Here is a 19,593-nt window from a genome sequence, read left to right as displayed (position 1 = left end):
AAGTAACCTGACTGTAGTATATTAATAGAAAATGAACTCTCATGGAAAGTTAGATCAATAGTTGCCTGGATAGAGATATAGGTCCCATTGTTCATACCTTCTTCTAAAATGATTTAGTAATAATGTCCAAAATGCCTATTGGTTGGTTAGAGCACAATCTCTGCCAATTGGTTTTGCTTCGCAGCTAGACAAAGTTAATGTCCCACATGAGAAACCACTTTGGATCTCAAACTATTAAAAATCCTAGAATACAACTTAGAAAACACCAATTTGGACATTGGCCTTGGGAAAGAATTTATGACTAAGTCTTCAAAAACAATTGCAACAAAAACAAAAATTGACAGGTCAGTGCTAATTAAGCTAAAGAGCTTCTGCACAGTATAAGAAACCATCAACAAACAACCTTCATAATGGGAGAAAATATGTGCAAACTATACATCCAATAAAGATTTAATATCCAGAATCTGTAAGAAACTCAAACAATTGAACAAGCAAAAACCAAATAACCCCACTAAAAAAATGAGCAAAAGACATGAGCAGACACTTCTCAAAAGAAGACATTCAAGCAAACAACATATGAAAAATGCTCAACACCACTAATCATCAGAGAAATGTAAATCAAAACCACAATGAGATACCATCTCACACCAGTCAGAATGATTATTAGAAAGTCAAGAAAAAGAATGCTGGCAAGGCTGCAGAGAAAAGGGAACACTCATACACTACTGGTGGGTATGTAAATTAATTCAGCCATTGTGGAAAGTAGTTTGATTTCTCAAAGAACTTAAAACAGAACTACTATTTGACCCAGCAATCCTATTTCTCTGTATCCAAAAGAAAATAAATCATTCCACCAAAAAGACACGTATACTCATATGTTCATAACAGCACTATTCACAATAGCAAAGACGTTGCCTATCAATGGTGGATTGGCTAAGAACCTGTAGTACATACACACCATGGAATACTATACAGCCATTAAAGATGAAATCATGTCCTTTGCAGCAACATGGGTGCAGCTGTAGGCCAGTATCCTAAGCAAATTAACACAGGAACAGAAAACCAAATAATGCATGTTTTCACTTATAAGTGGGAGCTAAATATTGGGTATTCATGGACATAAAGATGGCAACAATAGAAAATGGGTACTACTAGAGGAGGGAAGGAGAGAGGGAAACAAGGGCTGAAAAACTAACTATTGGGTACTATGCTCAGTACCTGGGTGATGGGCTCAACCATACCCTAAACCTCAGCATCATACAATCTACCCAGGTAACAAAACTGCACATGTACCCCCAAATCAAAAATAAATGTTGAAATTTTAAAAATTAAAAAATAAGCAAATAAATAAATGAAACACTTTTTAAAAGAGAAAAAATTCTGATTTCTAATGAAAAGCTAATCTTTGACAGCCTTCTCTCAGTATGAAATAGATTTTTTAAATATCATGGACTGTTTGTACTTAAATGAAACAGTTTCTGCATGAAATCTATCATCCATATTTAAGCAGAGTGGGTAAGATTTAGCCAGAACATTGGATAGCTATTGTTTTACAATTGCTATTGTAAAAATAATAAAATCTGTTTTAACTTGCTTTGTATAACACTTAGTAGAGAATAAGCCTTGCATTTTAAAGGCATCCAACAATGAAAAAGGTGTTTTATAAGAAAAATTAAAACAATTCAAATTTTGTATTCTAGCTCTGATTTTTGCAAATTGCTTGCCCCATCTTAATTACAATGCACACTAGAGATTTTACCTAAGGAAAAAACGTATTTAATAAAAATATTGAGCACCTACCATATGTACTGCAGAGGAACCCAAAATAAAGAAGTAGTCAAGACGAAATTAACTGGTAATACACATTAACATGGCAAACAACCAACCCTGTTCATTTTTTATACCATATATTTTTCAGTACAAGCAGGAACCCAATCAATGAGGATCGTTAATAATTTAAATTCCAAGGGTAAAAAGAAGCCTACTTAAAATATAATTGGAAGAGCTTTCATGTCATCCTGTTTAGATGAACATAAACATTAACCATGAAAAGGATTAATTAAAATGACTTTATTGTCTTTCTCTAACCCTCTGATACACTAATGTTGAAATGGAAAGGTTGCTAAGGTGTTCCACTGGTGTGGTTTCCATTCCTCACTTGTTTCAGAGATTTACCTGAATAGATATCCAGTCAAAGAAGTCACATAAAGAAGACAGAAAGAAAAACATAAGTTCCTTTGAGGTTTGCCCTTGAAGCGCCCCTGCTTGGCTTCCCCACAAGACACAACAGGGCAAACCCCTGATGGATTTGCTTTTTTCTTGCTGATACAAACTTCTAAACTTCCAGGTTCTTGGCAAAACCTGGAAACATCTCTTGTCACTAGAATAAGAAGATCTGCTTCTCGGTCTGATTCTCTTTCCAACTCCAGCTCAACTTGACCTTTCATGATGTACACTTCCTTGTTTTTCTCACAAACAGCTCTGATTCCTCTATCAGCTGGCAGACAGCGTTCATTCTGTCCAGCTTTGTTTTGGTTTGCAGAGCCTGGGAGACAGTCTATGTTTTGAATTTGCTGAATAATGCTATTATTTGGTTTATTCTTTGTATCTTCTATTTTTAGCAAAGGTTTCCATTTCTAAAAATACTCAAAATTATGATAAATATTTTGGGGATTTGGAGTTTAAACAAAATGGCTTCAACAAAGGAAAGCATTTAGAATTGTAAATTTGCATTTAAATGCTTGACCATGCTGGTATCACTTATGTGGCAATATCAAACAGCATGAGATAAATCAGAACACAGCTTGAAATTATAGGCCTAACTTATTTGATTTCATAATAATTTCAGGGTCTTTCCTTTAAAAATCAATAGCTCAAAGACGTATTTTTTCCCAGGGAATTCTCTTCTCTTTTTGAATAATGACTCTCCCATGGGTCACAGAATGGCATATATAAAAGCACTATTTCTACAATAATTATTCCTAATTTTTAAATTTAGCTAAATAACATCTGCCACATATTTATAAGTATAAAATTAGACAAAGTCATTTAACTGAAAGCAAACTAATTTAAAATATGTAAATGAAAATGTTCTATGCTGGACCAAGGATTTGCATATAAGTTACTATTTTGAACTGCACTTGTGTGATTGCAACATAAAGAATTAACATGCAGCATAGAGCCCTTTGGCATAGCCCTAGAAAAAGAAAAGGAACTAAGAACATAATATTCACAATCAAACAAATTAATAAACTGGAGTATTGATCACAGGAAAGTAGAGTTGAGGAAAGAAAAGCTACTAGAGAAGATTAAACTATTCTCAAAAGAAATCATAAAATTTAAAAATTTCTAAGAAGGTGAAATTTGTTGCAACAAACAAAGCAAAAATTATTCCTAGTTTTTTTGTGTGCTAATGTTGTGATTGATAATATTAATATTTGTGTAGCACCTTTCACATTAGAATCTCAAAAGTCTAATGATTTTTTTCTTGCAAAGAACATCAAAGTTGTCCTACGATACACAGAATAAGTTGTACCCCCTTCCTTCAGCAGAACCTCCTTTGTGGCACTTTGCCATATGCCAGCCTCTCTTCAAAGTGTATTTTTTTATTCTAAATCTTCAGTGCAGCAGATTATATTTCCCTTTTAGAGATGAGAAACTAAAGTACACAAGGATTCATTAATTTGCCCAATTTTTCATGGGTAGAAAATAGTAAAGCAGAGACTTTATCCAGGTATCTGCCTGTAAAATTCACTAGTTTAATTGCCATGTTTTGCTGCTTCTGCTCTACCAAATCCTTCGGAGAACCACAAGATTAGCTCCAGATTTCTAAGATGCAGTTGGCTAATCTCCTGGTTCCATGTTGTCCAACTAGCCTTCGTTTTCTATGTTGAAGGACTTTGAATCTCCAGACTAGGTCTTGGCTTCCTAACTCATCTGCTATACAGGTAGGCTCCAGTGTCAGACTGGTTGAGTTCAATTTTCATGGGGCCACATTATGGTTAGAGGAAGACAACGTCTCTTGTGTTTTTGTTTTAAGAGAAAATTCTCAAAATATATCTCTAATAACCTAGTACTATATCAAGTTTTTAAGGAATGTATCCAAAGGCAAGTGTGAAAACTTGTTTTCTATGGATTTAGTCTGGCCCTCTCCTGTGGTAAGCTGAGCTAGGATCAATGACCTGGTCTATCTAGACTAGTACTTAGACTCAAGAACTAGCTAGACCCGTGACAGAAAGATAGTTCTTGGCTCCTTCACAGTGAGTTCCCCCTTCCTCCTCTCATCTTTATCCTTTGCACTTCTCTCTGTCTGCAGGAGAGGAAGCCAGTAAGCCTTGGAGAAAGAACTCTTTTCTCTAAGGCTCAAAGCAGAGAAATGTATGAAATAATTCTCAACTCTCAGCTATTGAATGCTTACTATGTGGCTAATTCTAGAGTTGTGCATGGTCAAACATAACAACACAGCACAAAAGAAAAGCATTGTGAGAGTCACCAGAATCCATCTTAGCTTATAAGTAAGTTCACACAAATTGTACAAACTCAAATAACTATCCTAAGTTTCCTCTAAACGCTTGCTTTAATCATAGCAGAAGGCTCTCAAAGCTACTGACAGCCAGCAGTTGCAGAGTCGAATGCAGTCTGACTGGCCACCTGTTGCGAGGTAGAAGCCAGGAATAAATGTGAGTAAAATCAACTTTATTAGTCAGAAAAAGAGACATCTGCTATAACAGTCAGTACAACCACCCAAAAGGACAAACTATAGTCCAAACTACTTCCCAGTTCCTGTTTGCTTCTCTTCAACCCTCCTTCACATCTAATATAGGAATATTTGCCATTTACTATCTGTATCCTACCACAGCATAATTATTTTCACTTTTTCAAGTATAGGCTAAAACACATGTATTTAATATGTAACTAATAGATATGCATTAGAAAATTTATAAAGAGATTTTTTAACTGAATAATATGTTAAATACTAAAAATGGAAAATGTTCTCACCATATTTAATTTTTTAATTAAAAATTAAGTGACATTTTAACTCTCACTAACTGGTTTTAAAAGTCCTTTTGTTTTGATTCTAAATGAAATCAGGCAAGCTATCTCAAAGCGTTCAGTTAGGATTTATAATCTGTAAGAGAAGCTCCCAGTGGAAGCAGGGTTCCACTTGACGGAAAGAAGAAAACCATTAATTGTGAAACACCTAGCATGTGTCTGATGTGCTGGACAGATTTACCTACATGTTATCTTTTTAACACTAATATTATGCTTGTTAGGGAGGTATTATCGGAACCATTTTATTGATAAGAAAATTATGTTTCTGAAAAGTTAACAAACTCACCTAAGGTCACATAGCTAATAATTAGCAGGTTGTCTGCTTGCAGAGCTGCCAACCCTAGTAAACAGCACAGTATACAGTTTCCATGTCCCATGCCTGAGGAACTTAAACTGATGTGATAAGATGGCTAAGTATCAGAAAATATGGCAGAACATGCCATAATGACATTATAAAAAATTACTTTTTTAAACAAGCCAAAACATGGATTACTGGGATCATAAAGGCAAAGGAAAGTGCAATCACCCTGTACTTCTATATCACCATCACCTCATTAGTTAAGTACAGGTCAAGGTCTCCCTGGAATAACAATGAACCCAGGTGAGGAGAGTTGACTCCAGCCCTCATGATCATGCCCACACGGAAGAACCACATTAAATGTCTGCCTCTCTCTCTCTCTCTCTCTCTCTCTGTCACACACACACACACACACACACACACACACGCAGAAACACACACACACCATTCAGGACTCTAGAGAAGTTTCTAGGGAGTCAAGATAAGGATAGCAACATTACCAAAGCAATGTCTGAAAGAAAACTGATCTTAGAATTAACACAGGGCACTGCTTTCAGAGCTGCATTTACTTCCCATTGAGGTCTCATCTGGCTCCTCATGTAAATATGGAATAATCACAACTACCTCTTCCATGAAGTCACCCAAGTGTATTTTAGGAATGTAAAGGCACAGATTCTAACTTATTATCAGCCATGCTGAGGAGGAAAAGCTCAGAAAGGATCAAAGACACACTGGCATCCTTGGGGACCCGAAGATAACTGTCAGAGTAGAATGCCTGAAACTGAGATGAAGACAGGGTTGCCATTACTGATAAGGTCTGGGTATGAGTGAGGAAGCAATTAACTGAGGTTGGAAGATAAGGTCATGGAGAAGTGGAATCCTAAGAACTGGGAGTGTGTAAGAACGATCATCTATATACATATTTAAATGGCCCCGAATTGAAATAATGTTAACATGGGAGGAACAGAATAAGCCACAAGAGAAGATTGCTGGGTAAAGAGGAGAGAGGACCCAAGGGTTGGGTAGGCAACAGAAACAAAAGTAGTGTAAGGGAGTTTAAGAGAAAGGCAAGAGCATGATCTGAAAACCACAATGACAAACAAGGAAGACATCTATTCTACTCCCAAGCCTAGTGGTATGAAGTATGGTTATAAGAGGAAAAAACAGCCACCTCTTGTCAGGCTTGCAGTGAAAGCAGCAACCTTAGGGAGAGCCAGTTGTCAGAGCAAGAAGGTGAAAGGAATTATTTTGAGAAAAATCTCAAACTATAGAAGACTTTGCTGAAAATGGTCCATGGACTCTAGAAAATATAGAGAGAATGTACAGAGACTGAAATAATTAGAGAATGGAACATGATGGGGTGGGACCTGGGAAACAGAGGTTTGTTGTTGTTGTTACTGACTTGAGGTTAAGGACACAATGAAATTTGTCTCAATAAATTCAAAGCAAATGGTAAAGGTAAGGCTTTGGGTTTCAGAAGTAGGAGTAACGGGTTTCTGGAGCTTCCTCTTCACCCTTAATGATGCAGGCAGAAGTTATAGAGGAGGTGTGGCCTTAATCTCAGGGCACATCAGCTCCTCACTACAACCCTTATGTGGTAGGTACTATTATTATTTCCATTTTTACTTATTAAAGAGAGAATGACCATGATAACTCTAGACTGTATTTAAAGCTCCATGGTAAAGGAGTCATGGACCGTGTGATGTTTAATACTGAGTGTCAATTTGATTGGATTGAAAGATGCAAAGTATTGATCCTGGGTGTGTCTGTGAGGGTGTTCCCAAAGGAGATTAACATCTGAGTCAATGGGCTGGGAAAGGCAGACCCATCCTTAATCTGGGTGGTCACCATCTAAGCAACTACTAGTGCAGGAAGAATATAAAGCAGGCAGAAAAATGTGAAAAGAGAGACTGGCCTAGCCTCACAGCCTACATCTTTCTCCCATGCTGGATGCTTCCTGCCCTGGAACATAAGACTCCAAGTTCTTCAGTTTTGGGACTCAGACTGGCTCTCTTTGCTCCTCAGCCTGCAGACGGCCTATTGTGGGACTCTCTGATCATGTGAGTTAATACTTAATAAACTCCCCTACACACACACACACACACACACACACACACATCCTATTAGTTCTGTCCCTCTAAGGAACCCTGACTAACACAGTAAGAGCTGAGTTGTCTGTTTTAGGGTGTAGGGCCAAGGAGGCTCTTGAAGGCAGACAAACTCAAAGAAAAGTATAAAGAATGACATTTACCTGTATATATACACTTTGAGAACTTGGGGATCACAAGTATAATAGTCAACTACACTACGAATTTCTCCCTTTCAACAAAAATCCTATGACCTCCATGTTCCAGAACAGTGCCACCTCTGTTGATATATATGTTGTAACATTTGAAGCATAATTTGAGTATTTATGGTGGCCTACTTTATTGTTAGTCTTAATTATGTTTTAGAGTAGTCTAATATTTTCAGGATGACTTTTCCAGACCAATTTAGTTTATCTGATAAGAAAATTTAGCTAGTATATTACCAGAAATATTGTAAAACGTTATTTCTTCTTAACATTAGCAAAGATTTTAACAAGGCCCTGCTTGCCTTCTATTATCAGACTGGGGAAACATGGTTTATAACTTAAATAACATTGAAAATTTGGCTGAAAAGTGCACTTAAAAAGCAGTTATTGATGGCACAATACCAACCTGGAAAAGTATAGCACATGTAAGTCCAAGAGATCATGGTGAATGATTAATTGCAAACATCTCTCTTGGCAATTTTAACAATAACCTAATGTTTAAAATATGGAGCAGGAGGATACAGCTATGAGGAGGAAAAACACACCTGAGAAAGGGTACAGGAAAGGACTTCATTTAAGCAATATGACCTTTCTCAATTTCATTCAACCCAAAATTTCTCTGCTGGAATCCAGTAATACATCTTGTAATTGATTGGCATGCACATTAGGATGTAAACAAACTTTGCCAATGACTCTGACAAGAGTTCTGAGGACTGTTTCGCAAATCAAATATATGTGAAATGTTATAAGGAATAAAAAACATTATGTTTGTACTAATAATTGTATCTATAATAATAATGTTGGTATTATTCCTACTCAGACTAATATGAAGTGTTCACAGCTTCAAGACCCCCGGCATGAAAAGCATTGGTAATCATGTCATTATCTGTCTGATTTCTTTGTTTAAGTTCCATAGGAATACATTTTTTTCCAGAAACAACCCTCATATAAGACTTCTTGATGCATTAATAAAAAAAAAATCTGTGGCTCCTTTTTAAACGAGGCAAAAACAGCAGACCTGCTTGGAGCTACTTATATTTATGGGCATCGAGAGTGTTGTTAGCTTCTCTTACCGTATATGAATCAGACAAACAGAAACAGAAGAGTATGTGAAGCTTCCCATATTTTTCTACTTATCTAAAATAACTAAAATCAGAAAAGGAAACAGCATTCTCACCTAAGAATATCCTCCCCCTCAGCAATGATTCACATTTTTTCATGGATTTTATTACTATTATTACTCTACCCTCAGGGAATTCCAAGAATAAATAAAAATTTATGATCCAAACCGCAACCTCTTCCTCTCCCCCAGCTAAGGATCTGCCCCGTATGGAAACACGTACATGAACTGCCAGCCTACTCACACAGCCGTGTCAGACTGGCACCTGGGAAGTTATTCCACCCTGTCCAGGGAGCAGAACAACACTCAAGCTGTTACCCTTGCTTTTCAAAGGCTGGAATTATTGTGGGTTACATCACGCTTTGGCAGAAATATTACCCTTCCTGTGTCACCTTATGAAACACCACCATACGCCCACTCACATTATGGGGCTTTTTCATGAACATACATATATTCCTGAGGATCAAATGTCCATGAACTAAGGAATTCCCAAAACCCTAAGATTAGGAAATAGATAATGACTAAAAATGACCTTCATTCAATGCAGACCACTGACACAGACTACATTGGCCCTTAGGAAGGAGGTTTGCTTTTTGTAATTCTGCACATTTTTCCTACATTTGATCAGATCCCAAAGACTCTGCTCCCTAGATAAAGATTTTCTTTCACCAGTGAGAGTTAATGCCTCAAGAAGAGAGCAGAGTTTCCAACAACACTGACATCACCTAATTCTCTATCCATCCCTAATTGCTAGTCCAAGATCGAATGACTAGAAAATCAATTTCTATTAATTATTCTATCACAATATGAAGAAAATTCTTCAAGGTATCATGATGTATGTCACCAACCCATAAATATGTTATATACCAAACACTCATATATGAGTGTTTAGCCTGAGATGCCTTTCCCTACAGAATCACTGGTTTAAATTATAGCTATGCTCTCTGGTTAGCCTATAAATATCTATTTGAACCATTATGTACCTACTCCAAGTACACATAGAACTATTTCAACTTTGTTTCACTATTAGAATATTACTTTTATGAAAAAAATGAATACAAAGTTTGTATTTATTTTAAGCTGAACCATATGAAAATGCAATTTTTGTAGGTCAAAAATGGCTGAATCTCGGCAATTTCATGCGGTTCAACCTAATCCATTTATTCAAAAAGCATTAACTGAATAATATGCACAAGAGAGAAAGAGGTTGGGGGAAAAACAGTGGAAGACATAATGCATGTATTTAGAGATCATCAATCCAGTTAACACATAAATGGATATAATGGGTACATGACATGATGAGCGGCGATTTGATGCATTTTGACTCCAGGACAACTAAACACAGACCACGTGTGTTTTACATTACCAAGCAATGTCAGCAGATATTGTCACCTTGAGCCCAGCCCCCTTTGCCGAACCCACACTGTATGGGACAGGATGAAGGTCAGGTACTACCTGGCAGATAAACCACATGAATAGGAGTCAAATGTTTATTAGACTTTACCTACCTCAGAAAGGGCCGATGATTCAGCCATTCTCTATAAAAGTACTCAAACATAATGACCTGTAATTTAAATTTTCCTATTATTCTCTTTAGCTGTAATGTTCATTCTAATTTGTTTTGGGTAATAAATAGATTAATCAATTTAATAAGGATATTCAGTCTATTTTCTATTTGAAAAATCCAGAGGACAAACACCTCTGCTTTGTGTTGGCTGCCTAATTATGCTAACTATATTTGACGGAGTATATATTAGACAGAGAGCCAAGCAGGATGTTTGGATCACAAAATGATCCCTTATTCTCAACTCCAAATCACACCATTAATCTTCAATTTAATTTCTCACAGATTTCTCCATAGTCAATAATATGTATGTATTATATTAATACTATTAAACTCCTGTAAAATTATAGTTTGGGAAATTCAATGATACAATCTTAGAATCCAGTTCACCATCAATATAATTTTAAATTTTTAGTCATCTTTCTTAATATAGAAGCAATGCTCACTAAATTTTTAAAAATCAAACAATGCAAAAATACAGTAGAAATTAAAAGTTATATGTAATTGAGGTGAAAGGGGTGAGAGAGTAAGAGATGGTGATTTGGAAACAGAGTGACATTATATTGTTGTATCAAAATAACACATCCAAAAAGCCATGACATATACTGTTTTGCCTACAACTACTGCATAGAACTATATATGATTAATACCAAATATTGGTTTACAAATAAATGCCTTATCAATTTAAAGGAGGGAGGTCACCCCTCTACATGTCAAAAATAGTTGATGGGTCTAATTCTTTGTCAATCACTGTAAGATACATTATCTTACTTGATGACTGATTCATTGAAGAGGTATTTATTGAATGACTACCAAGTACAAAGCACTATGCTGGCCACTGAGGGAACCACAGTGAAGAGGCCCTGCCCTCCTGAAAATTGTATTCTAATGGGAAAGATAAGATACGAACAACCAGTTACACAATGAATTATTTAATTAGAATTGTTAATAATGTCCAAGGACAGGAATACATAGCGATCTAAGGGGAAAGCAATCGAACCCAGTGGGAGAAGTATGGAAGGCTGCTTTGAGGAGTGCTATTCGCTGAGCTCTGAAGTTCCTACTCAGCAAACGAAAGAAGTGGGAAGAGGGTTGATATAGGGAAAGCCACAAATACAAAAGCCCTAAAATAAAATAAAAAAAAATTAAAAAAAACACACAGGCTATTCAAAGAACTGAAAGGAAGCTAGTGTGCCCGGAGTGGAGAGTGCAATGGGAAAACAGCCAAAGATAAGGCTGGTGAAGCAGGCAGGGGCCAGATCCTCTAGGGCAAGGTTTCTGAACTTCAGGGCTATTGACGCTAGGGGTCAGTGATTCTTTGTTTTGGTGACCTGTCCTGAATACTGTAGCATGCTAAGCAGCATCCTTGACCTCCACCCACTAGGTGCCAATAGCATCCCTTTCCTATACCCAGTTGTAGCTTTCCTATACCCAGTTGTAGAACCTATACCCAGTTGTAGAACCAAACATGCCTCCAGGCTTTGCCAAAAGTCCCCTTAAGGACAAAATCATACCTGATTAAGAACCACTACTATACAGGCTTATAGGTGATATTAATAAATTTGACCTTTATTCTGCCAGCAATAAGAAAACATTGAATATTTTAAGAAAGTGATTTATTTTTAAAACTATCTGGGTAGAACAAGAGGAGGTTAATTAAAAGAGCAAAATGCTGCAGCTGCCAGATAAATAAATGCTCTCTAAGCCTACAGAAGAGAAAGCAGGTTGGTAGGTCAGCCATTCCCAAAATGTTCTGAATTACCTCAATAGAAGTGGGAACAGGGCCACTAGTTATGTACTTCCCCATTGTCCATTCATTTATCTGAAGTTAGACTTTAGAGCTTCTTGTGCATCTGTGTTCACCATTCGGCCTGGTAGTAGTACTCTACATAGCAATTGCTAAATAAAACCTTTGCTGATGAATTGTCAGAATTCTAATATGCTTATTAGGGAGAGGGTAAGAATAAATTGTAGATGGAAATTATTAAAATATAAAATATGTAGCAATGATTATATACATATATTATGCTCCTTTGAGGACATAACACAAAACTAGGAAATCAAATAGCAAAACTAAAGCAGATATCAAATACTGAAAGAGAAGTTGAGCCACCAGAAGCAGTAATTCTGTTTTTAGTAGAAGTCTCCTGGCTATACTAACTTGAGATCTTTATTGGCTAAAACAAAAAATCAGTCAACTGTTTCCATCCTTGTTAACTCAGTTCCTTCTGCTTTTTAGGAAAAACATGTAATTTCTCACTGAGGTCTCTTTCTATTCCAATTCTGCTGCATTGTTATTTGTATTTTAATGAGTGCTTGGAAGGTATTTATTATGTAATTTGATAGCAATAAATAAAGTAAATCTGGATGAGCCCCTAAAACATTTGCTATGTACCTGCTTATTTAAAATTAGAAAAAAAAGAACATTTTCCATAATGACCAGGTAAATGTTTATTTTGCTTAGTGCCTCTATCTCCAGCCTTCATCTTTTTCTCTTACTTGTTCCCAAGTGTGGGCTCTGCCCATGAACTTACTATTCCTTCCCCATCTGTGCTTGAAAACTATTGCCTATCTGTGCAGGGTGAGTTTCATTCAAACCAATAACCCAGAAGCAAGATTCAATGTCCTTAAGCATGCTAGAATGAAAGAATAATACCAAAAGAATCCTTCCGATCCATGAACAGGATTAAGTCTTCAACAGCCAACACTGTCATTAAATTGCTCTCTCTTGAGTTCTGGCTCAAAATTCCAGACAAATTCCTGATTTTTAAAAAATCATACAATTCTTAATCCACTCATGCCACAAGTAAATAGAAGGCCTGCTTCTAATCACATGCAGCAGAGGTCCCTGAACTTTGGTAGGCATCAAAATTATCTGCATTACCCTTTACAAATACATATGCCCACGACCCACTACAGACTTATGGAATAAAACTCATCGGAGATAGGGGCAGACCATCTGTACTTTTAATGAAATCTCCAAGAAAACTTACATATCAAATTCCAGTGCACACCAAAACTTAAGAATAACTACTTTATAGACCAGAGCAATAATTAGTAATGGTCATACAACAATTATTAACTGGTCAGGGATAGATAAATATAAGTCACAACATAAATTATTTTACCGCCAGACAGATGATTTAACAGTCTCCCCTAATAAATCAAAATCTCTTTGGAGGAAACAACAAATCTTAGTCACCTTTATGCCCAAACCAGTTGTATAGCAGGTACTCAATAAATTTTAGAAAAATAAGTAAAAACATCCATATCCACATGAATATCTACTTTAATCACTTTTATCATTTCACTTGTATGTAAGAAGACTTCTGTACTGTATGATCTCACATGTGAAATCTAAAAATAAAAATCAAATACACAGAGAGAAATTAAAACAGTGGTTACCAGCGGCAGGGTGGAGAGGAAATGGGGAGATGTAGGTCAAAACAGACAAAGTAGCAGATGTATAGGATTAACAAGTCTTGAGATTTAACATATAGCAGAGAATTATAGTTAATAATATTGTATTCAAGATTTTTGCTAAAAGAATAGATTTTAGATCCTCTTAATACAAAAAAGGTAACTGTGGAATATGTCAATTTTCTTGTCTATAATAACTATTTCACTATCTATATGTATATTAAAATACCGTGTAAACCTTAAATACACAATCTTCCCTCTTTGTCTGCAGGCTCTGCATCCACAAACTCAACCAACTGCAGACTGAAAATATTCAGAAAAAAAAAGCATTACAATAAAAAATAGAAACTATAAAAATTATGTACATAGCATTTACACTGTATTAGATATTATAAGTAATCTAGTGAGCATTTAAATTTTACAGGAGGATGTGCATAGGTTACATGCAAATTATACACAGTTTTACATAAGGAACTTGAGCATCCACATATACTTTGGTAAGCAAGGGGAGTCCTGGAGTCAGTGCCCCACAGATACCGAGAGACGACTGTATGCAATAAAATTTTTTAAAGAAAAACCCCTAGACATACAAAAAGAAAGGGAAAAAACAAAATACCAAGACTTTCACTTCATTTGATCACTTAAAAATACTAATACTTAAATACCTTTTAAAAAAAGATGCAACAATACAATGTTCCCAGGAAAGAAATGCACATTCCTCTCACCCACTTTTTCAGCCGAGAGTACACTTTACGTCTTGATTTTTAAAAGAAATGAAAATAAGCCATGTTATACATGATAGTCACAAAATTCTCAGGAAAAAATATTAAATGACTCCCAAACCCCTCACATAGCCTTCTCCCTCATACTCCCCATTTGCTGACCTGACACTCATCACTGCATTGCTCCTTTGCAACATCTGCCCCAGATGATGTCTGCATATTTTCAAGTACAGGGTAACAGTTTCTGTCCTTGCAGCAAGTGACCCACTAAAAAATTCTAGACCCCTTCACTGGATTTGAGACGTCAGTGCAGGGAAAATGCAAGATAAGAAATGTAGACCCAGAATTACCAATGTGCAAGTACAAAAGCATTCTTCCACTGATTTGTAATGATATCCAAGTTCCATAAATATAACATTTGGTATGGTAAACTCTATGCACCTTACACTAGTTCACTATTTTATTTATTCTGAATCTGTCCAAAAATAACAAATGTTTTTCTATTCTTGGAGCACTCCACGAAAACCGCTGAGTAAGGGCAGTAAAATAGGTTCTTCATTCCTAATAAATCATTATAATTTATGTTGTACTTGTCCCATTGGAGAGGATAATAAGAGGCTGCTATGCATAACATATTTCCTCAAAAAAATTTTCACTGGGTTCTTACTCACTCTGGACAAGCAATTGTAAAGCAGAAACTTGATGGTTGAGAGCAGGGCATTAAGCAATGTTGAGAGAGATCAGTTGCCAAATGGAGCTTAGAATAGGACTTTTAAAGGTAACTTGGATGAAATTAATGTTACATCACCTCAATATCAATGCTGCCTTTGTCATAAGTATGCTTGAGAATACTGCTAAGAACTCAAGGTAAAGAAGAGAGATGGCTCTTCTAACTGTTGCATGAACAATCCTGAGATGCATATACACTTGCACAATCAACTTACAAGCTCCACCACTGTCACCAAAGCAGATACCTGATCAAATTCAGTACTTCTCAACCTGCAGCATGCGTACGATTCACCTGGAGAACAGACACATGAGCACTACTCCCAGAGATTCTGATTCAGTAGCTTGAAGTGAGGCCCAAGCATTTGCATATCCAAAAATCTCCTAGATGATGCAGATGCTGCAAATCTGTGGACCACACCTTGAGTGGCATTCCTCCGGTTGATTTTTCTGATTCCTTTTACTCAGGGTTGCTTGTAGATGTTCATTTTAATTAAGAATGCTGCAGGAGAACACCCTGGGGGATTTGACATGTATTATACCACTGAGCCCTGCATAAATAAACATCTATGATGTTTACATTGCTAAACTCACCAAAAAGTGAAATAGCCAGGGTCCAATGTAAGACAGTCTGACTCCAAACACCATGTTCTTTTCATTACACTACAGTTGTTATTAAAGTCAACAACTAGATAAGATTACTTGAGGAGAAAGAGAAGACCCAAAAGGGGCTGAGGTCAGAACCTTTGGGAATACCAATTGTTATGGGTGGAACTGTGTCCCATCCCCAAAAAAAGAATATATTGAACTCCTAAACCCCAATACCTCAGAATCTGACCTTATTTGGAAACAGAATCTGGACAGAGGTGATCAAGGTAAAATTAGATTATCAGTATAAGCCCTAATCCAGTATGACTCATTTCCTCATAGAAAGAGGAAATTTGGACATAAAGACAGACACATGCAAACAGAAGACACACAGGAAGAAGACAGTCATGCAACTAGAAGCCAAGGAACCTCAAGTATTGCTAAAGCTAGAAGAGCCAAGGAAGCATTCTCCTCTAGAGCCTTCGGGGAGAACATGGCTGTGCAACACCTTGATTTTGAACTTCTGGCCTCCAGAACTGTGTAACAATACTTTTCTCTTATTTCAGTCACCCCACTTCTGGTACTTCATGACAGCAGCCCTAGAAAGCTAACATGAATATTTACAGGAACAAAATGAAGTACCCACGAAGGACACTAAGAGGCCATGTTTAAATGGAGAGGAGTGCTATACCATTGGACTGAAGAGGCCAAACTGAATTTAAAGAGAGACATGTAAAAATTTCACAGAAACTTCCTAAACAATTATTGTCTTTCTAAACTGACCTTTCTGGTCAAACGAACAACTTCAACAGGCCATGTGATTAGGAAATCTCAAAATATTTTTGAGCACTTGAGCCGTGAGCAAGAAAGACTAATAATAAACACTTACATGTCTAACAAGACACTATTATTCAGACTGTTTTTATCATTTGTTCTCAAACAATCTGATGAGGTAGGCAGTATCTATATTGTTCATATCAGAAACTAAAGCTGAGAATAAACTAATCTTTATGTGAAATTATAAGCCTGCAGGCATTATGTTATTGATTTAACTGTTTTCTTATGTAATATCTACAATCCTCTGAGGGAAGTGTCTTATCCACCTTTCATCGGTCAGAAAACATAGAAATGTTAAATTGCCCAAGATCAGAGAGCTTTGAAAAAAAGAAAAATTTTCAAAGTCACATCTGTTGCCCCCAAAACTCACATTCTTTGCATGGCACTATAACTGGCCCCCTTGTGGACTGGTGAACTCCATGAAAAAAGTTATTAAAGTGAGGAAGGTAATGAAAGTGGATTTAGGAAACTAAAGCTTTGTAACTTTACAGAAATAGTCAAAAGATATTTCTCTTATCTAGGACGTTATGCATAAGGTGGCTGAAGAAACCATTCACATAAAGGTAATCAGTTTATTGCTGACAAAATAAAATATTTTCCCACAAATGTGTTAGTAAAATGGCTTTTCTGATCAGGTGAACAACTTTAACTAGTCATCTAGTTAAAGGCAGAATTTGGAAGTAACTACCTGAATTGCATGTATACTTAGTTATTCCTCTCCTCGATAAAGAGTAAAAAATTATCAAGACGTAAACCATAGGTACATTACAATACAGAATCTAAGTGCTTTTATTAACATCATGTTTTTGTGCTATGCTTAAGATTAAATAAAGTTTTATGCTTTAATAAAGATTTCTCACAACCCTAGAAGATTTTTTTCAAAGACTATCCTACTTCATTTTAAGGCAAACTTTCATTCAGATGTAAATTCTGAAAGAAGATTTCAATATTGCTTAAAATACAAAAATACAAAAGAGCAAATGATATAGCATTCTTTTTATTATGAAATGTTTATTTTCAGAATCACAGAGCTATAAAGAATCTCCAAGAGGCATTTAATTTATCCATGTGGTCTTAATACTGTTTATTAATGTATTTCAAATAATGATCAGGATGGAAAGTCTCAAAGAAGGCTGCCTCCATTGTGGCAACTCCTTCATATCTGAAGGGAATCCTCAAGGCATAAGACACCCCTTCATGGGGAGTCGCACCCATTCCCAAGCTCTCTTATCCCTACAAGCAAAAGCACATAAATATTCAACTCTGCTCAGTGTCTAGGTCAATCCTGATCTCATGCAGCAACACTGTAAACAGTTCTAGGCCAAAATTAGGGTCAAACAGAATCAGCATAAGTCTCCTTGGCTGCTAATACAGTTCAGGTGCTTACATCCCAATTCTGACCACCTAGATTTAGTCCTAAGTTCTGCATTGAAGTCTTGTGTGTGTGTGTGTGTGTGTGTGTGTGTGTGTGTGTGTGTATAACATGCATAATGCAAGTATGTCTCAAAAACTGAGACTTTGCCTTCATCTGGCCAGTGTCCCTTCTGGAATAGAGCCTTACCCTGAATTCTGTTCTAGTACCTGAAAGTGTACTATTACTATTAGTTGAATGGTTTCTCTTGTCTTACCAGTCTACATATCTACCTAGAATCCTAAGTACTTGCATGATATTACTTTACCTTGCCTATCAAAACACTTATAACTCCATGATGAGCCTATATTTTGTCTGTTACTATACATCTTTATAATGTACCCTCCATATCATCAACTGTATTGAACCACACATATCATCTCAATGCCTGTCTCATTCTGGTGGGGTAGCCTTTAAGCATAATCTATCCTGGCAAGGTTAATTGTGCTACATCCAGCCCAGTCTTAAATACAACCAATGTGGTGACCACTTCTTGGATCTGCCGAAATGCAAGACTGTCAGCACCCTGCCTTTCCTCCCCTTCTGTAGGGTTCTCATCATCAGAACTTAATAATTTCTAAAGATCACTACAGTTTTATAAAATAAAAATTATATCTTCAAAAAAAGGGGGATAGAGATGTCAGCCACAGATAACAAAGACAAAAGTAACATTTATAAGTAGTTATTTTTCATTCCTAAAACAGAAATGTAAAATATGTCATTTTAATTAACAATATTTTAATGTATTAAATCCTGCTGTATTTAAGAAGAATATTTTCATTTAATTAGAATTATTATGGTAACTGAATCTCAAGTATTAATTAAATATATCTTTAAATTTTACTTGGTGTTTTGTTTTGCTTCCAGTAATTTTGTAATATATCATGTATTAAGCATCTTGCAAGGAATCTAAGATCTTCAAAGGAAAGAATTACGTCTTGCATATAATACATGATAGTTTCGTCCTAGGTCAAATCCATAAATCCCTACATATTGATTAAAACCACATGCTGGGGCATTTTATGGAGATTTGTAAAAGCTTTGCTGGCATTAGATTGAAGGCTGTATTAACAATTATGATAACTACTTTGGAAAAATAAAACAAACAAGGGAAAGCACAGAAAAGTTACAAGTGGCACTTGTTCTAACACTCTAAAGCAAATATAATCCCCTTCAATTCACAAAACTATTAATTACTCTTAAGGCTTCCAAGTGTTCTACACAATTTGCAAATCTTTTTCCATCTTTGCAATGCATACTTTCAGATGTAGAGGTATTTAAGAACCCACTAACGGTATGATCCTAAGGTATTATTGGGCAGTGGGTGTTTAAAAAAAAAAAAAGTATTTTCTTAAGATACCAGGAAAACTCAGATTCCAAAATCTCCTCTACTCCTCATGTATTTCCTATTGTTTGAATTGCCCAAAGCTTTTTAGTTCAAGTTCTTAATACTAGTAAAATTGGCAATAATCTGAGTGTTTTAACATTTGAAACTTCTATCATATTTATACTACTTAGAGTAACAAAAAGTCTATAATTACAAATAAAGTGGTGAGAGGAAA

The 19,593-nt window shown here is 36.0% G+C and overlaps 1 protein-coding gene across 9 annotated transcripts in view; it reads right to left on the bottom strand.

Annotated features, from left to right (window-relative positions):
* Positions 1 to 19,593, bottom strand: part of TAFA2 (TAFA chemokine like family member 2) — a 575,512-nt gene that overhangs the window by 327,913 nt on the left and 228,006 nt on the right. The window lies entirely within an intron of this gene.

The sequence above is a fragment of the Symphalangus syndactylus genome, chromosome 17, assembly GCF_028878055.3.
Source record: "Symphalangus syndactylus isolate Jambi chromosome 17, NHGRI_mSymSyn1-v2.1_pri, whole genome shotgun sequence".
Lineage (NCBI taxonomy): Eukaryota > Metazoa > Chordata > Mammalia > Primates > Hylobatidae > Symphalangus > Symphalangus syndactylus.
This window is presented reverse-complemented; position numbering and strand designations above follow the sequence as displayed.